Consider the following 19,591-nt stretch of genomic DNA (forward strand, 5'->3'; position numbering starts at 1 on the left):
TGAGATAGGGCTGACTCACCATAAGAGACTGCAACTCTGATATCCTTCTTGCAGACATCAGAGCAATCAGTAAAACTGTTTTCCACGTTAAGAACCTCAAGTCAGGCAGATTAGCTGCTTCAAATGGAGCAAGTGTTCGCTTCTCTAACACAAAATTAAAATCCTAAGGTGGGGCCACTAGTTTTCTTGGAGGCTTCTTATCCAAAACTCCTTTCAAGAACATTCAGATACAAGACTGTACTGAAAGAGAAGAATCCAAGGACAGACACGCTGAAATGGCTAATAAATTAATCTTGACAGAGGAATAACAAAGGCTATATGATATTTACTCAAAAATAATGCAAAACTCGAGAACAACTAGCTGTAAAATGAGTGCAGGTTATGTTGCTGGCACCAACTCAAAAATGTTCTCCATTTGCTAATATACTATTTTTTTTTTTTTTTAGTAGCAGGCTTTCTGCCTTCATTAGTACCTGCTGCACATCCAAGTAAACAGGTGCCTAAAAGGAATGAAGACCCTATTATCCAGCCAGTCAATTGAAGGTTACTGATGTCAGGGTGTATCAAATACTCTTGTTCTTAAGTAGATTCAGTCTGTGAGGTAACTAGTGGTAACTGTACCTGGCCATTTCTAAAAAGGAGAACAACGGCTGCTTGAGTCAGAAGGAAGTCACCACAATGATCTTGGGGATTCATTCTGACTCTCTAGAACTACTCGGAACATTAGTGGGAAGGGTGGAAAGGCATACAGGTACATTCCTGTCCAAGGAAAAGAAAAGGCATCTGTCTTCCAGGCCTTGTTGCATGGAGTCTTGGGACAGAACCTTGCCAGTTGATTGTTCAGACAGGAAGCAAAGAGGTCTAACTTGAGGTACTCCCCATAGATGGATCAAATCTTGAAAGACCCCCTGATCTAGTTTCTCTTCATGATGGTCTGCCCTGGTCCTGCTCAGCTTGTCTGACACACAGTTTTGCTCTGATGGAATGTAGGATGCTAGTAGAGTGAGAGTGTGCTGTGAAGCTATATCCCAATCTAACATGGCTAGTCTGCAAAGGGGATACAACATGGTTCCATGATGTGATATTATCTGTAACCACCTGAAGAGGTTCTGGGGACCAGAGATGGTTCAGAGAATTGAGTGCTTTGTTCAGGGCAAGCATTTCCTTGATGTGTGTGTCTGCATCTATCCTTGGTGTCCCACAATCCCAGCACTTTCACCCCTCCTGAAACTGCTCCACTAGCAAAGTTTGAAAAATCTATGATGACTGACTGCTTTAGAACAGGGAGGGAGGGAGAAGTAAGGGAGACCTGGATTTAACGATATAGAGTAGTTGCGTTAAGAGCTTACCATAACAATAGATGTCCTCCTCTTCTCTGTTGCAGTATTCTTTACATGAGGGAGTTGCCTGCCCAGACGAACCAAAGTCAGCCAGTATACCTAAGTGTTTTACTAACGTGTGGTGCACAGCACGTCTGATGTAGGCCATTAAAGTGACGTACTTGCACACCATCCTCAGAACTGAAGCCCCAGGTGGAGAGACAGTCTAAGGGATAGAGAGTCGGTGCATCCAAGAACAGAAGGAAATGGGGAAGGAGGGTGGGAAAGAATACTGCAACAGAGAAGAGGAGATCTCCTGTTATGGCAAGGTCTTGCACAATTATTCTATGTCCTTTTTTTCATCTGTTGCAGTATTCTTTACATGAGGGAGAATACCAAAGCTCATGCAGAAAAAGGTAGGTGGAATTAGTGGAAGAATTTTTCAGGAAACCATGAAGAATGGGCCTGGCAAACTCAGCCCTGGATCTAGACATGGAATCCAGTTTGTAGTGTTTGGTAAAAGTGTAGATAGAGGTTTCTAGAATAGAGTTAGTGCCTAGTCCCTTGAGGAAAGCCCCCTGAGGAGGATACTGCTCTTGTAGAGTGAGCCTTGATCTATCAGGGAAGGATTTTCCATGGTAGGAACAGAAGAAAGAGATGGATTTGGAGATGGTCTGTTTGGACAAAGGTAATCCCAGAGCCCTGGGGTGGAAAGACACAAATAAGTTTGTCCAATTTTCGAAAAGGTTTAGTTTTGTGAAGGTAAAATCTAAGTTGTCTATGCACATCAAGTGTGTCTAGGATCCTCTCACTGTTGTTTAGGGAGGCGGGGAAAAAGATTGGCAAGTGAATGGCCTTGTTTGAGGACAACTCATTAACTACTTTGGGCAAGAAGGAAGGGTTGGTGTGAAGGGAAACACTCTTTTTGAAAGACCAAGGAGGAGGGAGAAGCAGTCAGGGCCTGGAGCTCGGAGACCTGTCTGGCAGAAGTAGAGCCACCAGGACGACAGTTTTCCAGGTGCAGTACAGAAGCTGGCTTGATAGGTGCTAGGGTCAGTTTCTCTAGCACAAAGAGAAGATCCAGGTGCAGTACAGAAGCTGGCTTGATAGGTGCTAGGGTCAGTTTCTCTAGCACAAAGAGAAGATCCAAGAGGGGAGGCACAGGTCTTCTGGGAGGTCTAATGTGCAGGATGCCTTTGATAAACTGTTTGGCCTCAAATCTGGAAGCTAAAGGAGGTGAAAGAGGCAGACATGCAGAGATAGCTGACAAATATGATTTTATTGAAGAGTAAGCTAAGACAGCATTGAGCAATTCACAGAGTCAAGAAAGAGCCAAAGGGAGATCCACTGTTAGCGGGTCCAGGTTCCTTAGTACGACACCAAATAGAAAATCTCTTCATTTGGAAAAGTAAGATTTCCTTGTATTGCGTTTCCTGGCCTCCTACAGGACATGAAGCACATCCTCAGAGAAAAGGTATGTAAAGGGTCATCAGGGCTCTATCACTCACAGGGTCAGCTGAAGAGTTTTCAGGTGTGCGTGGATGAGGGAGCTCTTGTTCTGTGCGAGTCCACTCTGTGAGGTAACTTGTGATGACTGCCCTTGGCTAGATGCAGAAGGGGGAACCAGTGCTATCTTCGCCAATAGGGAGTCACCAGCAAGATTTTCGGTCTGTCCTGTTGAATCTTCAGCAGGAGTTTTGGAATGAGTGGTAGGGGTGGGAATCCATAAATAAACTTCCCCATCCATGAAATTGACAGGGCGCCCACTTTCCATGCCTGAGGATAAGGTTCTATGGCACAAAATTTTGGAATTTGTTTGTTCATATGGGAGGCAAACAAGTCTATTTGCGGAATGCCCCACTGGTTGACTATGTTTTGGAACACATCCCTGTGAAGCATCTATTCATGGGCCTGTGTTGTGAATCTGCTCAGTGTGTCTGCCACTGAGTTCTGACTCGGAAGGGATGTAGACCGCCTGTTGAGAAATCTGAAGTTGGCGTGCTAGCTCCCAAACTTGTAAGACTAATCTGCACAGGAGGTAGGATCTTGCCCCCCCCCCATTTAGATACCACAGAACAGGCATATTGTCTGTGTAGATCCGCAGCCGTCCTGGCCTGAGGAAGGGCGGGAAGTGCTGAATAGCTAGGATCAAGGTCTTCATCTCTTCTAAATCTATGTGGTCCTTTCCCTGAGAGGGGGTCCGTTGTCCTTGAACAGTGTGTGGGCACAGAGTTGCCCCCCAACCTTTATCTGAAGAGCTGTGTACAGGTCCTGAGTCGGAGGCAATGAGTGAATGGGGAGTCCTGGGTTTATGGACATTTGTTCTATCCACCACTGGAGCTCCTTCTTGAGACAAGGTAGTAGTGGGATAGGAAATTCCAGTGGGCGGGCATGTGTCCACATGGATTTCAGGAACCATTGAAATTTCCTCATGTGTTGCCAAGGGTAACATAGGAATGGTGGAGGCCATCAGTCCTAGGATTCTGAGAAATTGCCTTGCTGACAACTGGTTTAGGGGAAGGATCTCTGAAGATCTGACAGAGCTCCTGAGCCTTTTGTGGTGGGAGAGACTATATCATTTTGCTTGCTTGGAATCTGCACTCCAGAAAGATATGATCTTGAGATGGGGTGAGGGTAGATTTGGTGAAGCTGATTGTGAATCCTAAGTGTTTGCAGGATGGCTATGACTGAGTGGAGGTTGCTCACCAGTTCTTCCAGGGTGTTGGCCTGGAACAGGAGGTCGTCCAGGTAAGGGAAGATCTGAATGCCTTGGAATCTGCATAAGGTGACCACAGGAGCCAAACACTTTGTGAAAACTCTTGGGGCTATAGAAAGACCAAAACGTAAGGCAGAGAACTGAAAGTGCCAACATCCCACAGAGAAATGTAGAAATTTCCTGAATTTGGCATGAGTGGGAATATGTAGGTAGGCATCTGTGATGTCTATGGACGCCAGAAGGCGTGTGGCAGAATCAGGTGAAACAGGGTCTGAAGATAGCATTGTGAAGGAAGGTACCTCTAGAAAGATGTTGAGAAAAGAAAGGTCTAGGATGGGTCTCCACTGCCCTTCCTTTCTGGGACCAGAAACATGTGGGAATAGAAGCCTGTTCCTTTTTGGGAGATGGGCACTGGTTGTATTGTACCCTGTTCTAACAGGTTTTCCAATACCTGGGGGAAAAGAGGTATCTGATCTTCTGGAGTTTGAGGGATACCCCTGAAGGGAGGGCACAGTGTGCCAAAACACAGAGTATCCATGTTTGATGATGTTCAGGGCCCGGGCGTCTTGAGTTATGGATTCTCAGGTGGGAAGGGACAGGGACAGGCATAGGGAGAGGGGGATATTGCAGGGTAGTCCTGAAGAGACAGGAGGAAGAGGCTGCTATATCAGGAAAGGGCTGCCTAGCCACATGACAAGCAGCTGAAGGTGCTGAGAAGTAATGCAGTTTCTTGCTCCCCTTGGAGGGCTTGGGTTGGGGGGGGGTCTGGGATTGCCTGAGGATGAAGACCTGTTTTCCAGGACAGTTCCTGTGAAATTTAGGAATTGAAAAAAACAGAATATGTTTGAGGTCCTTTAGCTCCTTGCTCTTTTCCTGCAGGGACTTGAAAAGTTCAGCAGATGGTTTACCAAATAAGGCCGAGTTGTCAAGGGAAGCATTCATGAACTTCACCTTTATGTCCTCAGGAAGGGGTTGAAGCCTCAACCAGGCAAACCTTCTTAATGCTGAGGATGAAGCTGCAGCTCTGGAGGTAGTCTCAACTGCATTATAGCTGCATTTGATAGTGTGTCGGGCCACTTGAGAGGATAAAACAATACGGGAAGATACCAAGGCTTTAGTCTCTGAATCTGGCATATCAGATACTATTCTGGACAATTGAGCCACGAGTTCTATGGAATACTTAGTCATGTGGGTTTGGGAATTCAAAGCCCTGAAGGCTAAAGTTGCTGAGGTGTAGATTTTCTTCCCCAACCTCTCGATTTGCCTACTGTTCTTGTCCAAGTGGAGAAGAGAAGTGGAAGAAAGGGATCTAGAGGCCTTATCAGAGACTGCAGAGATGACAGAGGGGTCTGCCATACGGGCTTTAAAAAGGAAATTACAGTCCTGAGGCATTTTTATAATATCTGGCTTCTTTGGGGGACAGAAGCTGTGAGTCAGGGTGTAGGGATATGGAAGCAAAGGCATTCAGAAAGGCAGGGATAACCGGAAGGACAGTTGAAGGACTAGGGGTCTCCACCTGGAGGAGGTCGTAGCATCTCTTTTATACCTCTGACATTTGAGAGCCATCTCATTTAAAGTGGTCTCTCATTTTTGAAAGGGTTTCGCCAAATTAAATCTCCTCAAAAGGGGAGTCCTTCCCATTAGAGTCTTCCTCTAGGGAAGCATAGTCCAAAGGGGAAGGAATTTCAGAGGAGTACGCTAAAGAATCACTGTCCTCATCAGAGGACAAATCTTCCTCTTAAGTAGCTTGTGGTTTGACCCTTTTTTGGGGGGGTAGGCTATGAGAAAGGAGGGGAAGTGGACCCGGAGGTAGGCCTTGAATAAGCCCTGGGCAAAATTTTGCCACTCTTTGAAGGTCTAGAGGATGTGAGGAATGTTTGGTTTTCAACTTGTTTTTTAGCAGGAGTGTCCATCCGATCTAAAGAGGGAGGCCTATACTCTAGGAAATCCAAGTCAACATTTTCCCTCACCACAATCTGTGTGATTTCTCTAGAATCTTCTGACACGATAAGCCTTGGTTCCTCCTGGACATTGGGACCTGATGTTTGAGAGGCCTCTCTGGACATGCTGGTGTCCTGTTCTAAGGTGGCCTGTAAGACTGGCTCAGCCTGAGGATCTGAAACGGAGCATGTCTCTGGGCTATTATGCGCCTCAGGAGAGACGTTCACAGGGAGATGTGGAGCTTCAGCTTTGGGCCTAGGTGTTTTGGCCTTCCACTTGGTAAGCTCAGTGTTGGGTCTGAGGAACCCTCTATCTCGCTTTCAGCTAAAATTTTCAAGCACTGGTTCTCTAAGTAAATTGCGAGGGACTTAAGTCAGCTATAAAGGGACTTAGGCATGACCTTCTGACAAATCAAACAGTTTTTATGGTCATGGTGGGGCCTGAGACAAAAAAGGCACTGGGAGTGGCTATCCTTGTGTGGAATCTGCCTTTCACACTGACACTTCCCTTCTTGGATGACTAACTCTCAACAAAGAAACCACAGTAGCAAAAGACAAAAAAGCCCCCACCCCAATGGGGCACTTATCTTTAATGAAGAAAAGCAATTCCAGCAGCACAGCGATGTCCAGGACTGGCAAAGAAGTTCTGAGTATGGTGTTCGCATACGCCACTTTTATGGCCTATGTCCAATTGCAGCCTATGTCAGACGTGCCATGCACAGCATGGTAGTAAAAGACTTTGGTATACTGGCTGATGCTGGGTCGTCTGGGCAGGCAACTCCCTCATGTAAAGAATACTGCAACAGATGAATAAAAGGACATCTATTGTCTCTACCAAAATATTGCTCTTCTTACAAAACCCAGGACTGGGAAGCACTGGGATTTGAAGACAATGGGTGTTGATGCTGGATTTCACATACCACTGTATCCTTCTCACGTGGAATCTTGCCAGAGGTATCATGAGAATCACAGATTCCATGAGGCCCCAAATCCTAAGGTATTCCCCTGCAATGACTGAAGTTTGAATGGAAAATCTTAGAAATACATCTAAATAAAGACCTACTTTTTTTTTTCTCGTGGAAGAAAATCTTTTTGAACTGAGGTGTCTAGCTGGCATCCCAGGAATATAATCCTGTGTGAGGGAGTCAAAAAAGACTTTTGAATGTTCTCTTCGAATCCTAATTTTTTGTAAGAGATCTGAAGACATTGCAAAAATGAGCACGTCTAAAAATGGAAAAATGTGGATACCCTGTAGCCTGCAATGAGCTATAACTGGAGCTAGACAATGTGTGAACACTTTTGGTGCAGAGGATAATACAAAGGGTAAGGCAGAGAATTAATAATGTGATCCAGACACATGAAACTAAAAAACACCTGAAGTCTGGCTGAATAGGGATGTGATGACCCCTAACCGGGAAAAGCTGAAAGAAGTAGTAGTAGTTACCTGGAATGTGAAACAGGAAGAAGATGTAACAGGTTGTGAGGTGACAACATTTTGCATTTGGGCACCATCACAAACAGGTTTAGGAAAGACAGAACCAGATCTGATTGTGAAGATATGTAAAGGCTGCCAGCCTAGCTAGATAGAATTTGTAGATAATTCTGTCACTTGTAAATATTAATATAAGCCACATGCTTGTTCTCTTAAATGTGAGAAGACTGTACTGGATGTTGAACTGAAAAAATGTTAACAGTGCACTCTGCTGTAAGAAAACTGATAAAGTCAAGCATTGTAAAATTCTTTGACCTAAAACTCGGAGCCACAATGTCTAGAGGAAGGCATTCTGCCTACTGTTTTGAAGCCAGAGGTAATGGCTAGAATTTACATGTATAATTTATTTTATTGCTCTGGCTTCCTGACCAGCTGCAAAATCAAAAGGGCTATTAACCTCAGTTTCTGTTAGCCTGGGAACCAGAAAGAAATTATGTAATCTGAAATGAATCAGTGGTACTGTGTTATCAATTTAAGGACAGAAAGAATGAGGGCATTTTAGCATTTGTCTTGAGAACATCTAACTCACCAGCATTCTGCCTGTGTTCTATATGTAAGTTTATTTTGGAACTGTGATTTCTCTTAGATATAGCTAGGAACTAGGAAGATTAGATTAGATTTTTTTTCTGTATTGATGTCAGAACTTTTCTACTGTATTTTAAATATTTCTCTGTGATCTCTGAACTCCTGACTAGCACTGTGTAGTAATAAGTATTGTCTTGTATTTTTATTATTTATTATAACATTTTTTAAACCTTTCAACTATGGCTGTTTTATGCAGAGTTAATATAAGCTCTACAGTACATTGCATGCATATAATGACAATGCAATGGATGATTTTCAGAAACCATTTGCCTGAAACAATCTGTTGCCAAAGAGAAAAACTGAAATACAGACTTTCTGGAAGAAAAAATGGGCCAGGGTGCAAGGAGGCCACAAGGTCTACTAAATAGTCATTCAGACTTGGACTGTCTTTGGTTTTCAGAGGTTTGAGACTTTTATTTATTTTATTTATTTATCATTTGTTGACCAGGAAAGTCTGACTAGGTTCCACAGAGCCTGTTTTCAGCGGAGGCCCGGGGAGAAATGCTCCAGATGCATGTCTTTGGAATGTGGGCGGAAACCAGAGTACCCGGAGGAAACCCACGCGAACACAGGGAGAACATGCAAACTCCACACAGAAGGCACCCCAACCGAGAATCGAACCGGAGAACCTCTTGCTGTGAGGCGACAATGTTAACCACTGTACCGCCTTCTTTTTGGAACTCCTTGCCATTTCTTCTTAAATATGTGTTTACCTGAATTTTGTCAAGACTGTTTATTCTGTTTTTTTTTTTTTTTTTTTTTTGACAAAACTGGATGAGGAGATAAAAAAAATCTCTTGGACAATTTGGAAAAGGAGGGCTGAAAAATCTTAAGAGATTTCCTGGATCAGCTTGCCCCTTTCATCACATTTTTTGATCACCTCTGCAGTACAGGGGCAAACCACTTAAACGCTATCTAAGGGAGGATTTAAATCTCATTTTTAACATTACATTGGAGTTTCTAAGAATGCAGCCATGCAAGCCTCCTCGGAACAGCACAAGTGGCCATAGCCCTGAAAATACTATCGACAGTCATACACACTGCAAACAATGAGTACTGACCTGTGCAACAGAAGAAACAAGTTATTTAAAGTAGATTTTTCCAAACAAGAAGAAACTGCAGATAAAATATCCCTTGTCCTTTCACTATTTGTTAGGAGGGTGGCCTAATGGGTAAAGTGTTTGACTTACAAACACAAGGTGCAGGGTTTGAATTTCACAAGGGATAACTGGCTAGGATTAAAAATGGATTGCAAGGGCAATTAGCCTAGTACTAATCTATGAACCTATGAACATATGAGCCTGACAAATCAAAATTCTGAAAAATCAAAGTTGCAGAAGTATACACTTTTTCCCTTGCTTAATAATATTCATATCCTTATCAGAAAGAGTGGCTGGAGTTGAAGTGCTTAGCAACAGTGGGATCAACTAAAGTGATAGCCATAGCCGGCTTTAGGCACCAGCGAACCCTACGGTCGCTGGGGACCCCGTATTCCCTGGGGGCCTCCAAACACAGCAAGTTATTTTATTCTGATATTTTGTAACATGTCTGCGAAACCAACAAAAGTTAGTATAGCATTCTTTGGTACTTAATAAACCACAAGGATAATAACTCTTATTTACACTTCCTTTAAAATTCAAAGATAGTTATGGTTGTAGTAACAGTGTCATGTCAAGTAACAGGCATCAGAATTCCATTAAATATTTTACCACTGACATACTGCCCGTGGCTTAGTTAAATCCTGCTGTTGGACATTTTCTCCACTATAACTACACAGCCAGCTTTAGGTCCCTGCTAAACCTGTGGCTGCAGGGGGCCACCCTTAATCATCCTTGACTGTGTATGGGCCACCCTTAATCATCCTTGACTGTGTGGGGGCCACACAAAAGCTGCCTCAAGTTGGGGAAAAATGAGGAAGAAAAAATGTATTAATTTACTACTTATGTTCTTTAACCTGAACAAGGCTGTGAAATGACCCTGTTAAGATGAAGATGATAATGAACAAGAGCAAGGTAAGCACTAGAGAGATCAGCAGCCCAGAGTGACTTACCTCAGTGCAAAATTTGGATTTTAAGAAGAGCTGATACTTCTGATCATCAGGGATGGTTTTCTCTTTCAGGGAGTTTTATAAATACAAGCATAACACCAGATAGTATAACTCTCAATTCCTTTGCTTAAGAATTCAGTGCAATCCCAAAAATAACAGAATAAAGGCTCAGAATCAGGACTACATTTTAAATATTACTCTAACACACTTAAAAAAGTCAGTAGAATAACACCCTCTTGCATCAACACGTATTTTTGGACAATAAGTATAAAACTCAGATGTCTGGATTGATTGATTGTAATCCTGAATGACTTACCAGCAAATCAAACTTTTTGTAAGAGAGAAAGCAAATGTATGTACAAAATTAAAGACGGTCTGCGAAATCAGGGACAGTGACAGGTGTGCATTACTGCCCAATGAGGTAAATAAGTGACTTATACCTGCTGCTATTTGACGACTGCTAAACAGCAGTCACTGATCTGGTGTGGCAGTACCAGTGTTGCACAATATATTGCTATTTGCTGAAATAACTACACAACTAGGACTGCTATGGCTTATGCTTGTGTGTGTGTAAAAAACATCAATGATTTTTGTATGCGCACGCACTCAATAATGCCAGAACACAGACATTATCCTGGGTATCAGTAAAAAATATACTTAAGTAATTATATTTCAAAAGTAAGACATAAGATATATCACAGAACATTCAGACACTTAGATCTTCTTGGAGTCTGGTGGCCCCCACTCACCATACTGTATAAATGGATACTGGGGGATCCCTTAATCATCCTTGACTCTGTGGGGAACCCCACAAAAGCTATTGCTGGTTGAAAAAAAATGAGAACAAAAATAGTATAAATTTTCTGATTGAGCTGTTTAACCTGAACAATGCTGACATATGACCCTTTTAGGATAAAGCTGATGATAACCTCTGGTTTCAACCACACCCATTCAAAAACTAGCCCTGCTCAAATGTGTGTCTACAGAAATCTGCTGGGGATCTGGGGATTGTGTGGTTACTACGACTTTAATTTTCATCACAGTCAAACCTTAGAGGTGTGCACATGAAGTCATTATAGCTTGTGATTGAGCTGAGGACAGTGTGGTCATTGTTTACTTTTCTCTCAGACCTCAGAGGTGTAAAAAGAAGGTTACTATAGCTTGTGTAGGGGTGGTGCACTGTCTAAGAGCAAAAAATTAGAATATATTAGTGAACTCATTCTCACAATCACACATAAGGCACATTTACATGGGGCTGACTGAGGGTTAGGGGTGAGGAAACATGCTGTGTATACATATATCAGCAGTCACTTGAAATATATGGCCAAGGCAATTTAAACATCTGCTTTCATCCTAGTCTAACACTAGAGGAATGTATAGGCAGTGACGGTCTTTTGTGGGGGTTAGGAAAAAGGCAGTACTCCCAGACAAGACCTATGTATTTCCACAACTGGCTTTTTAGTTTATTGTGAGCTAATATTTTGTCAGCTTTGAACATTAAGCCTTGGGCACAACTTATGTCTTCCTAGAAAGAAAAAAAATAAGACTGAAATTATTTTCTTTTTCATGATTTCTGTTTAGGCCACAACTGGAATAAAATGCAAGAAAATGCTCTAAAATGCATCCCAGGACACATACGTATATAACCCCTATGGCTTTGGGGGCACCATCTTAATTGAGTTATTTCCTAAATGGTTACTACTGTGCTGTCTTGGTCAGGAAAGGAGTGCTGAAAGGATGCAAAGAAAACTAAAGCTGAACAGCAACAGTGAATTTCTTTCATTAAAAAGAAGTTATGTTCTTACCATAACTTTCCATGTGGAGTGTTCATCTCGCCTTTGTTTTTACACACGGGTTCGGAGCCGATCCTCGGCTCCGAGTCGGCCGCATAGCAAAGCTCTGCATCTAAGAGAAGCTCGAGACCAGGCTATATCCCACAATCCTCCCTGCCATTACTCATATCTAGTTTGCAAGCAAACCAGAAAAAAATCAATAATCCTAATGTATCCAGGCTACAAACTGCTATGAATGAAAACATTCAGAGACACCATCTCACTGACAACCAACTAGGGGTAAAGAAAGATACCCGGAATAGGTAAGACATGTGGACCAGACTCTAGTCCTACTCGTTCTTCCAAACCATGAGGGAGGGAAAGGGGGGGAATGTAAAAACAAAGGCGAGATGAACACTCCACATGGAACATTATGGTAAGAACATAACTTCTTTATGTGAGAGTGTTCAATCTCGCCGTTTGTTTTTACACACGGGTAGCGTCCCTAGCTCCATCACCCTGAGTGACTCATGGAAGAACGTTCCTGAGCACAGTGGAACCAAAGGATGTCCTATCTTTGGAGGTTTTGTCAACCCTATAATGAGTGATGAAAGTATGTGGTTTAGACCACGTGGCTGCTGCACAAATCGTGTCCAAAGGTAGGCGAGCTGCATGAGCCAAGGAAGTGGAGATGGACCTAGTAGAATGGCCTTTTGGTTTGGTGGGTAAGGCCTGGTTTGACTTAGAATACACAAAGGCTATACAATCAGTAAGCCATTTAGAAAGAGTGCGTTTTGTAACTGCCATGCCTTTTGCATTATCTGCAAATGCAACAAAAAGTTGATCTGTTTTTCTGTAGTCTTTAGTCCTGTCTAAATAAAATCTGAGTTGCCTGTGGACATCTAACTTGTGTAACATATATTCCAGCTTACTGGTATGGTTTTTAAAGAAAGTGGGGAGTTCAATGGATTGATTAATATTAATGACAGAGCATACTTTGGGAAGAAAGGACGGATTTGTTCGTAAAGAAACTCTATCTGGGTGAAAATTTAAGTAAGGAGGTTTAATAGACAGTGCTTGCAGCTCTGAAACTCTCCGAGCTGAAGTAACCGCTACAAGAAAGAGAGTCTTCCAAGACAGAAATTTCAGGGGGCAAGAAGAAGCTGGTTCGAAAGGTGGTAACATTAGTTGTGACGACAACAAATTTAAATTCCATGGGAATAAAGGATCCCTGACAGGAGGTCGCAGATGGAAAGAACCTTTCATAAAGGCTTTACAAAGCCTGTGGGACATGATAGAAGAACCATTCTCACCAATATAAAAGTTGGATATGGCAGCCAACTGCACTCTTAATGTGGAAGTAGAGGCCCCTTCATGGAAAAGGATGGAAAGAAATTCTAGTATTTTATGTAAAGGAGCAATCAAGGGGTCCAAGTGTTGATTAGATGCCCAGTACACAAAGCGTTTCCATTTACTTTTGTAAAGTTTTGTGGTGGAAGCCTTATGAGAGGCAACCAAAATGCGCTGCACTGCCGGAGAAAGAAGATCAGACCTGGCTAGGCGGGGAAGTGGAGCAGCCAAGCTGCTAGTTTGAGGGATAGAAGAGACGGGTGAAGAACTCCCGACGAATGCGTCAGTAGATCTGGTACTGGGTCCAGGATCCAAGGTTCCTCTGATAGATGGGCTCGAAGAAAGGGGAACCATATCTGTCGAGGCCAGAATGGGGCTATGAGTATAATTGTCCTTTCCAGGTTCATGCCTTTCTGGAGAAATCTGGGAATCAAGGGAATAGGTGGGAATGCATATAGGAGACCCGGGGGCCAATCGTGTATCAGTGCATCCCTGGGGACATCCCCTGGAGGGGGTAGAAGGGCAAAATAGCTTCTGCATTTGGCATTCATTGGGGAGGCGAATAGATCGCAGCAAGGCTGGCCCCATTTGCGGAAAATTCTCTCCAGCACTTGTAGTTTGAGGGACCACTCGTGAGGTAACAGGATGGCTCTGCTCAACCTGTCCGCAATGACGTTGGATGACCCCGGGATGTGCGTTGCTATCAGAAAGCGACCCGTGGACTCTGCCCATTGCCAAATTCTCATGGCCTCTCTGCATAATGGGTAAGATTTGGTTCCCCCTTGTTTGTTTATGTACCAGACTACAGACATGTTGTCTGTCTGAACTGCTACTGTCCCTAGAGGTAGGAGGGTTTGAAAGTGTTGCAACACTAGGAACACCGCCCTCATTTCTAGAACATTTATGTGCAGGTTGTACTCGATGTCGGACCATTCCCCTTGGACTGTTCTTCCCTGAAAAGTTCCCCCCACCCTATCAGGGAAGCGTCCGTGGTTATAGTGGCTGTCGGATTTGGTAGAACAAATGGACGACCCATGGTGAGGTCCTGGCTGGACATCCACCATGAGAGGTCCCGTTTGCAGGAATCCGTTATCAGGATCTTGTACTTTAGGGGTAACTGTTGGAATGACCACTGCGTGAACAGTAGCCATTGGAGGAGTCTCATGTGCAACCTTCCCATGGGAATCGCAATCAGGGACGCTGCCATGAGACCCAAAACTTTCAACACCAATTTGGCCGGGGCTTCCCTGCATTGCAGCAGAAGAAGAACCTGTTCCTTGAGGGATGAAGCCTTTACTTGAGGGAGTTTTACTAATGTTAAACGGGTATCTAGGTCCGCTCCGATAAATAAAATATGCTGTGAGGGCAATAAGACAGATTTTTTGAAGTTTATGGAAATCCCTAGGTGGGAACAAAGGTTGACTGTATAGTCTCTCTTGCTTGTATGAGGAGACGCTTGGTGGTGGCGGTGAGGAGCCAGTCGTCCAGATAGGGAAACACCCAGAATCCTAGACATCTCAAGTGAGATGCTACCACTGCCATGCATTTGGTGAATACCCTGGGGGCTGAGGTGAGCCCAAAGGGCAGGGCTCGAAATTGAAAATGACTGACTCCCAGCCGGAAGCGCAGGTGATCTCTGGACGGTCTGGCCATTTTGATGTGGTAGTACGCGTCTGAGATCTATTGAGCACATCCAGTCGTCCTTCTGTAAAAATGGAAGGATCGATTGAAGCGTGACCATCCGGAACTTTTCCTTCTTCACGAAGGTATTGAGATTGCTGAGATCCAAAATGGGTCTCCAGTCCCCTGTCTTTTTTGGAACTAAAAAGAACCTTGAGTAAGTTCCGGATCTTCTTTGGTCCGCCGGGACTGGCTGAATGACTCTTTTTTTGAGCAGCTTTGAAATTTCTATTGCTGCTTGGCCTCGCAGACGGGGTGGCACATCTGGAGACCTTCTGTGTTGGGGTGGAGTTGACATAAGGGGTATTTTGTATCCTCTGGTTACAATGCTTTTTACCCATGAGTCTGAGGTGAGAGTTTGCCAGGCCTGTGGGTATAAAGCCAAGCGACCCCCGACTGCCTCCAGAGCAGGACAGTCGGGCCTCCGTTCAGGAGTGCTGGAAAGGCTTACCAGGGATAGTATCCCTGTCGCCTTGGTTCTGCAGACCCCCTCTGCCGCCAGGGCGGCGTCTTCCTTGTCTGCCCCCCCCTCTGCCTCTGGGGGGGGTTCACTTTGTGTGGCCTGGAAAGATCCCAGAGTTCTACGGAACCACATTTTTCCTCCTCTTTGCCCTTTGGGGTACGGTCTGGATGGAACGGAAAAACGGACTCCGACAGCAGACAGAGTCTTTCCTTCTTGCTCACACCGAGTTAATGTCTCTTTCACTTTGGGCCCAAAAAGAGTGGCACCATCAAAGGGGGCATTGGCGAAAGAAGACTTGAAGGCTTCTGCAAAAGAGCACAGCCACATCCAGGATTGTCTTCGTAGAGCAATCGCTGAAGCTGCGGCCCAACTCGACCCTTCAGCCGCATGCGAGATGAGCCTCATGGACAAGTTCACTACGGAGGTAAGGGTGTTAAGTTGTGCTGTCACCTTATCTGAAACAGCAGCATCTGTGTTACCCTGGAGGGTATCTCTCAGCTCCTTGATGAGATCCCTCTGTAGTCGTGTAAAATGTGTCAAATAGTTTAGCGAACGCATGGAAAAAGTCGCTGAACTAAAAACGCGCTTCCCGTATCTGTCCATAGTCCTAGAATCCTTATTAGGAGGATGAACAGAAGAGGAAGACTCCGACATCTCCTTTTTAGTGGCTGCTGCCACCACCATAGCGTCAACGGGGACTCCTTTTGTTAGGTAAGTCTTGTCCTGGGGGGCAGTAATGAACTTACTTGGCTTTCTAGGGACCGGTTCCACTGTGTCCGGTGTCTCCCACCCTTGAGCAATTAATTCCATTAACTCATCGAAGGGCGGAGTAACCCAGGAGGTAGAAGGTTGAGCACCAAATGCCTTCAGCAACACTGACTCGTCCTCAGTGGGGGCTAGGGACTGCCAATCACCCCACTGTTTTAATATCTCCAATATGTCCGCAAATGAGACATCTTCGGAGGGTGATTTTGGGGACCCCTCTGACTCCTCCAAGTCAGTGTCAGACGTTAAAGATTCCTGTGGGGAGTCTAAGTGCCTCCTCTTGCACAATCTTTTCCTCGGGACCTCATCGGAGGGGGATTCCGGTGAGGCCTCAGAGGAACAGGGGGCATCCTCTAGGGATGGCTGACAATGGTGCTCCATGCTTTGGATGTGTTGTGGGAACAGAAACAGAGAGCAGCTCCTTAGGGGAGGGAGAAGACGCGTCCGATGTAGTGGTTGTCTGTGTAGACAAAACCTTCCTCATGAGGTCAAAGGCCCCTGAACCTCGGGCCGAGGACTCTCCCGGTTCCGAAGAACATGGAAGAATCTGAGACACGGGGCCCATGGGTCTCAACCCCGAGGATGGAGCCGAGCCGATCTGCGCCGAGGCCCCGAGAGGGAGAGTCGGCACCGAAAGGTCGGTACAACTCTCGGTCACGGAACCAAGGAGAGATCGTCGACTCCGAGACTCACCTATCGGTTCCGATGGAGTCGAGGTAAGTGGGGTCGATCGTGCTATGGACGGTTTCGGCACCGATGGCTCCACTATCACCGGCTCATCTTCTTCCGGCTCCGAAGACTGGATGGGTCTCGAAGGAGGACCTGTTGGAGATAAAGGGAGGCCTTCTAGTTTCGACACCAACTGGGAGGAAACTGCAATCAACCTGGAAAGAGCCGTGTTCTCCATCAGTTTCTGCAAGACAAGATCCACATCAATATCAGAAAGTGGTCTGGAAGAACGGGTCGAAGGAGCCGAAGATGGCACCGACCGAAGAATCGATGGTGGCGGTAGTTCCGACACCGGTTCCAAGACCTGGGGCTCAGTGAGAGACAAACGTTCGACGCCGGCCCGAAGTCTGTGGAACCGGCGAACGAACTTTGGAAGATGTACTCTGAGCCGATGACATGGGCTCCGACATCTTCGACCCCTTCGAAGACTTAGAAGCCTGGTCCGACTTGTCCAAGGCTTCTTGAAAAGCAGGCTTAAGAAGCCCCCTATCAATAAGTTTCCTGCGACTATCTGTCATGACTCTCCCACTGAAGGAATGGCAAATGGAGCAATCCTCTTGCAAGTGGAGAGGGCCAAGACAGTAGACGCAGGAGGTGTGGTTGTCAGTGATGGACATTTTCTGTCCACACTAGCACCTTTTGAACCCACTTTTAGCTTTTTCAGACATACTGAAGAAGTGAGGTAAAAAAAAATAAAGGAGAGTTAAAAGTTAGGAGGTAGGCCCCAAAGGGAAACCTATAGAAATAAACTAACAAAATAACTAGTTACACACACACACACACACACTATTTGTAAATAAAATACAATTATTCACAACAAAAAACTATAACTTTTAGGACTAAAAGAAGCAAAAAAAATACTATCTTGTCTGTCAATTCTTAAACTCTGGTCTGAGCTCTCTGACGCGATGTGACCTGTTGCAGCGGCAAACTAGATCTGAGTAATGGCAGGGAGGATTGTGGGATATAGCCTGGTCTCGAGCTTCTGTTAGATGCAGAGCTTTGCTATGCGGCCGACTCGGAGCCGAGGATCGGCTCCGAACCAGTGTGTAAAAACAAACGGCGAGATTGAACACTCTCACATTAATAATTTCTGTTCAGCCATGATTGGATGAAAAGGTTGTGTAAAAAGAAAAAAAAAGAAAATGCACTTCAGAGCACAGAGAAAGTTATGGCTTCTTGAAAAATCTGAGAGCAAGGCAAAATGTGAGAAAAGGTAGAAAAAAGTAATGTGCATGGTATGGGTGAGCCAAAAGGGGATAGGGGATCAGCGGAGAGGACAGGTGGGTGTGCGGGGAGTGTTGAAACAGTAGGCCTAGTCAACACTTCATTTAAGTCCAGACCTGTACATATAGTTGTAATGTATCATTGCTGCAACTAAATGCCAGTAACTGTAATTCTCCCTTTGTTAGACAGGTCAACAAACTGTGGTATATAGGTCTGATATAATGTAACAGCTTGCAGCTAAGGAATGTTTGTGCATACTACTCCTAAAAGTTTGCAGCACAAACTAAAGGGTTTCTTAGAAGGTGTGGCATTGTCAGGATGATATTTATACTGGAAGGGCCTAGGGGGCCCCCAACTTGGCATTTGCTGGGGGCCCCCAAAATGCTAACGCCGGGTCAGGTTTGGGAACAGTGGAAAAGATTTAAAATACTGAAGAACATTATACATTATATTTGCCTTTTTAGGGGCAGCTGGCTATCACAAAAATTGCAGGCAGTAACACATACACCCTCGAAAGCTGACAGAGTAGAAGGAATAAGTCCAGGTTTGGGAAAATCCTTCTGTAACAACTTGTAGCATTTTTCTGAGGGACTGAGAAACCTCAGTGCTCTTCCACTGTAAACACTGGCACATCCTAGGAATACTCTCAGAAAAAGAGAACCCGCCCAAAGGGAGACTCAGAACCGGAGCTCTCTTCAGAGTCTGAATCAGAAAACTGAGGGGAAAATAAACTGTATCCATCCCTGCATCTTCAGATTCAGACTCTTGAATCTCTCCAGGAAAAGAGGAATCCCCCTTTCTTTTACAAGAAACTACTCTATAAGAAAGATCAATTGCCTGAATAAACTAATCCTAGCCAAAGAAATTTGAGCAGTAGTAGATACGTTCTTGGTTTTCTGTTTCTTTTTTGACAGGAAAAATGGGGCCAACCATGTTACTGTTGGCAGTGGCTAAATTACCAGGGATGGGAGCAGTGTTCTGACAGAAAAGGGAAATCTTCCCTGTTCCCTCTGCCAGGACCAACATAAGAGTAGCTGTCTCTTGCCCAGTGAGGGGACCCTAACAGCTATGGAGGATGTGGCTAACCCTTGGTCCATAATGGCTATAGGTGCTACACCAGAGGGATACAGGGTAAAAGATGAGTAGTTTGAGGTACAATAAATGAGGTACAATAAATGGCCACAGCAGAGTCACCCACCTGCATCTGAGGCAAACTGCTAGCCAGTTATGGTGGTAAAGGCCGCCTGCTTAATTTTTTTTTTCTTTTTGTGGCTGGAAGAAGGGCCAACCGTAGTCAGAGTCCGAGTCCTCTTTCTCTGGGAAGCCAAGCAGCAATTGCTGGCAAACACTACCAGTCCACAAAAGATACTTTTTGACAGAAAAAAACAGTAAAAAAAAATAATCAAAACATTCTGCAAGCCCCATAAAATAAATGCAATCGCTCCTCAGAAAAAATGTTTTCAGTTACTTTATATAACTTTTAAACTGACAGGAAAAAAAATGAGT

The 19,591-nt window shown here is 44.6% G+C and overlaps 1 protein-coding gene across 6 annotated transcripts in view; it reads right to left on the reverse strand.

Annotated features, from left to right (window-relative positions):
* BAG6 (BAG cochaperone 6) overlaps window positions 1-19,591 on the reverse strand; it is a 2,260,316-nt gene that overhangs the window by 188,688 nt on the left and 2,052,037 nt on the right. The gene's annotated exons all lie outside the window — the stretch shown is intronic.

The sequence above is a fragment of the Protopterus annectens genome, chromosome 9.part0, assembly GCF_019279795.1.
Source record: "Protopterus annectens isolate FY-2018-M chromosome 9.part0, PAN1.0, whole genome shotgun sequence".
In the NCBI taxonomy this organism is placed as follows: Eukaryota; Metazoa; Chordata; order Ceratodontiformes; family Protopteridae; genus Protopterus; species Protopterus annectens.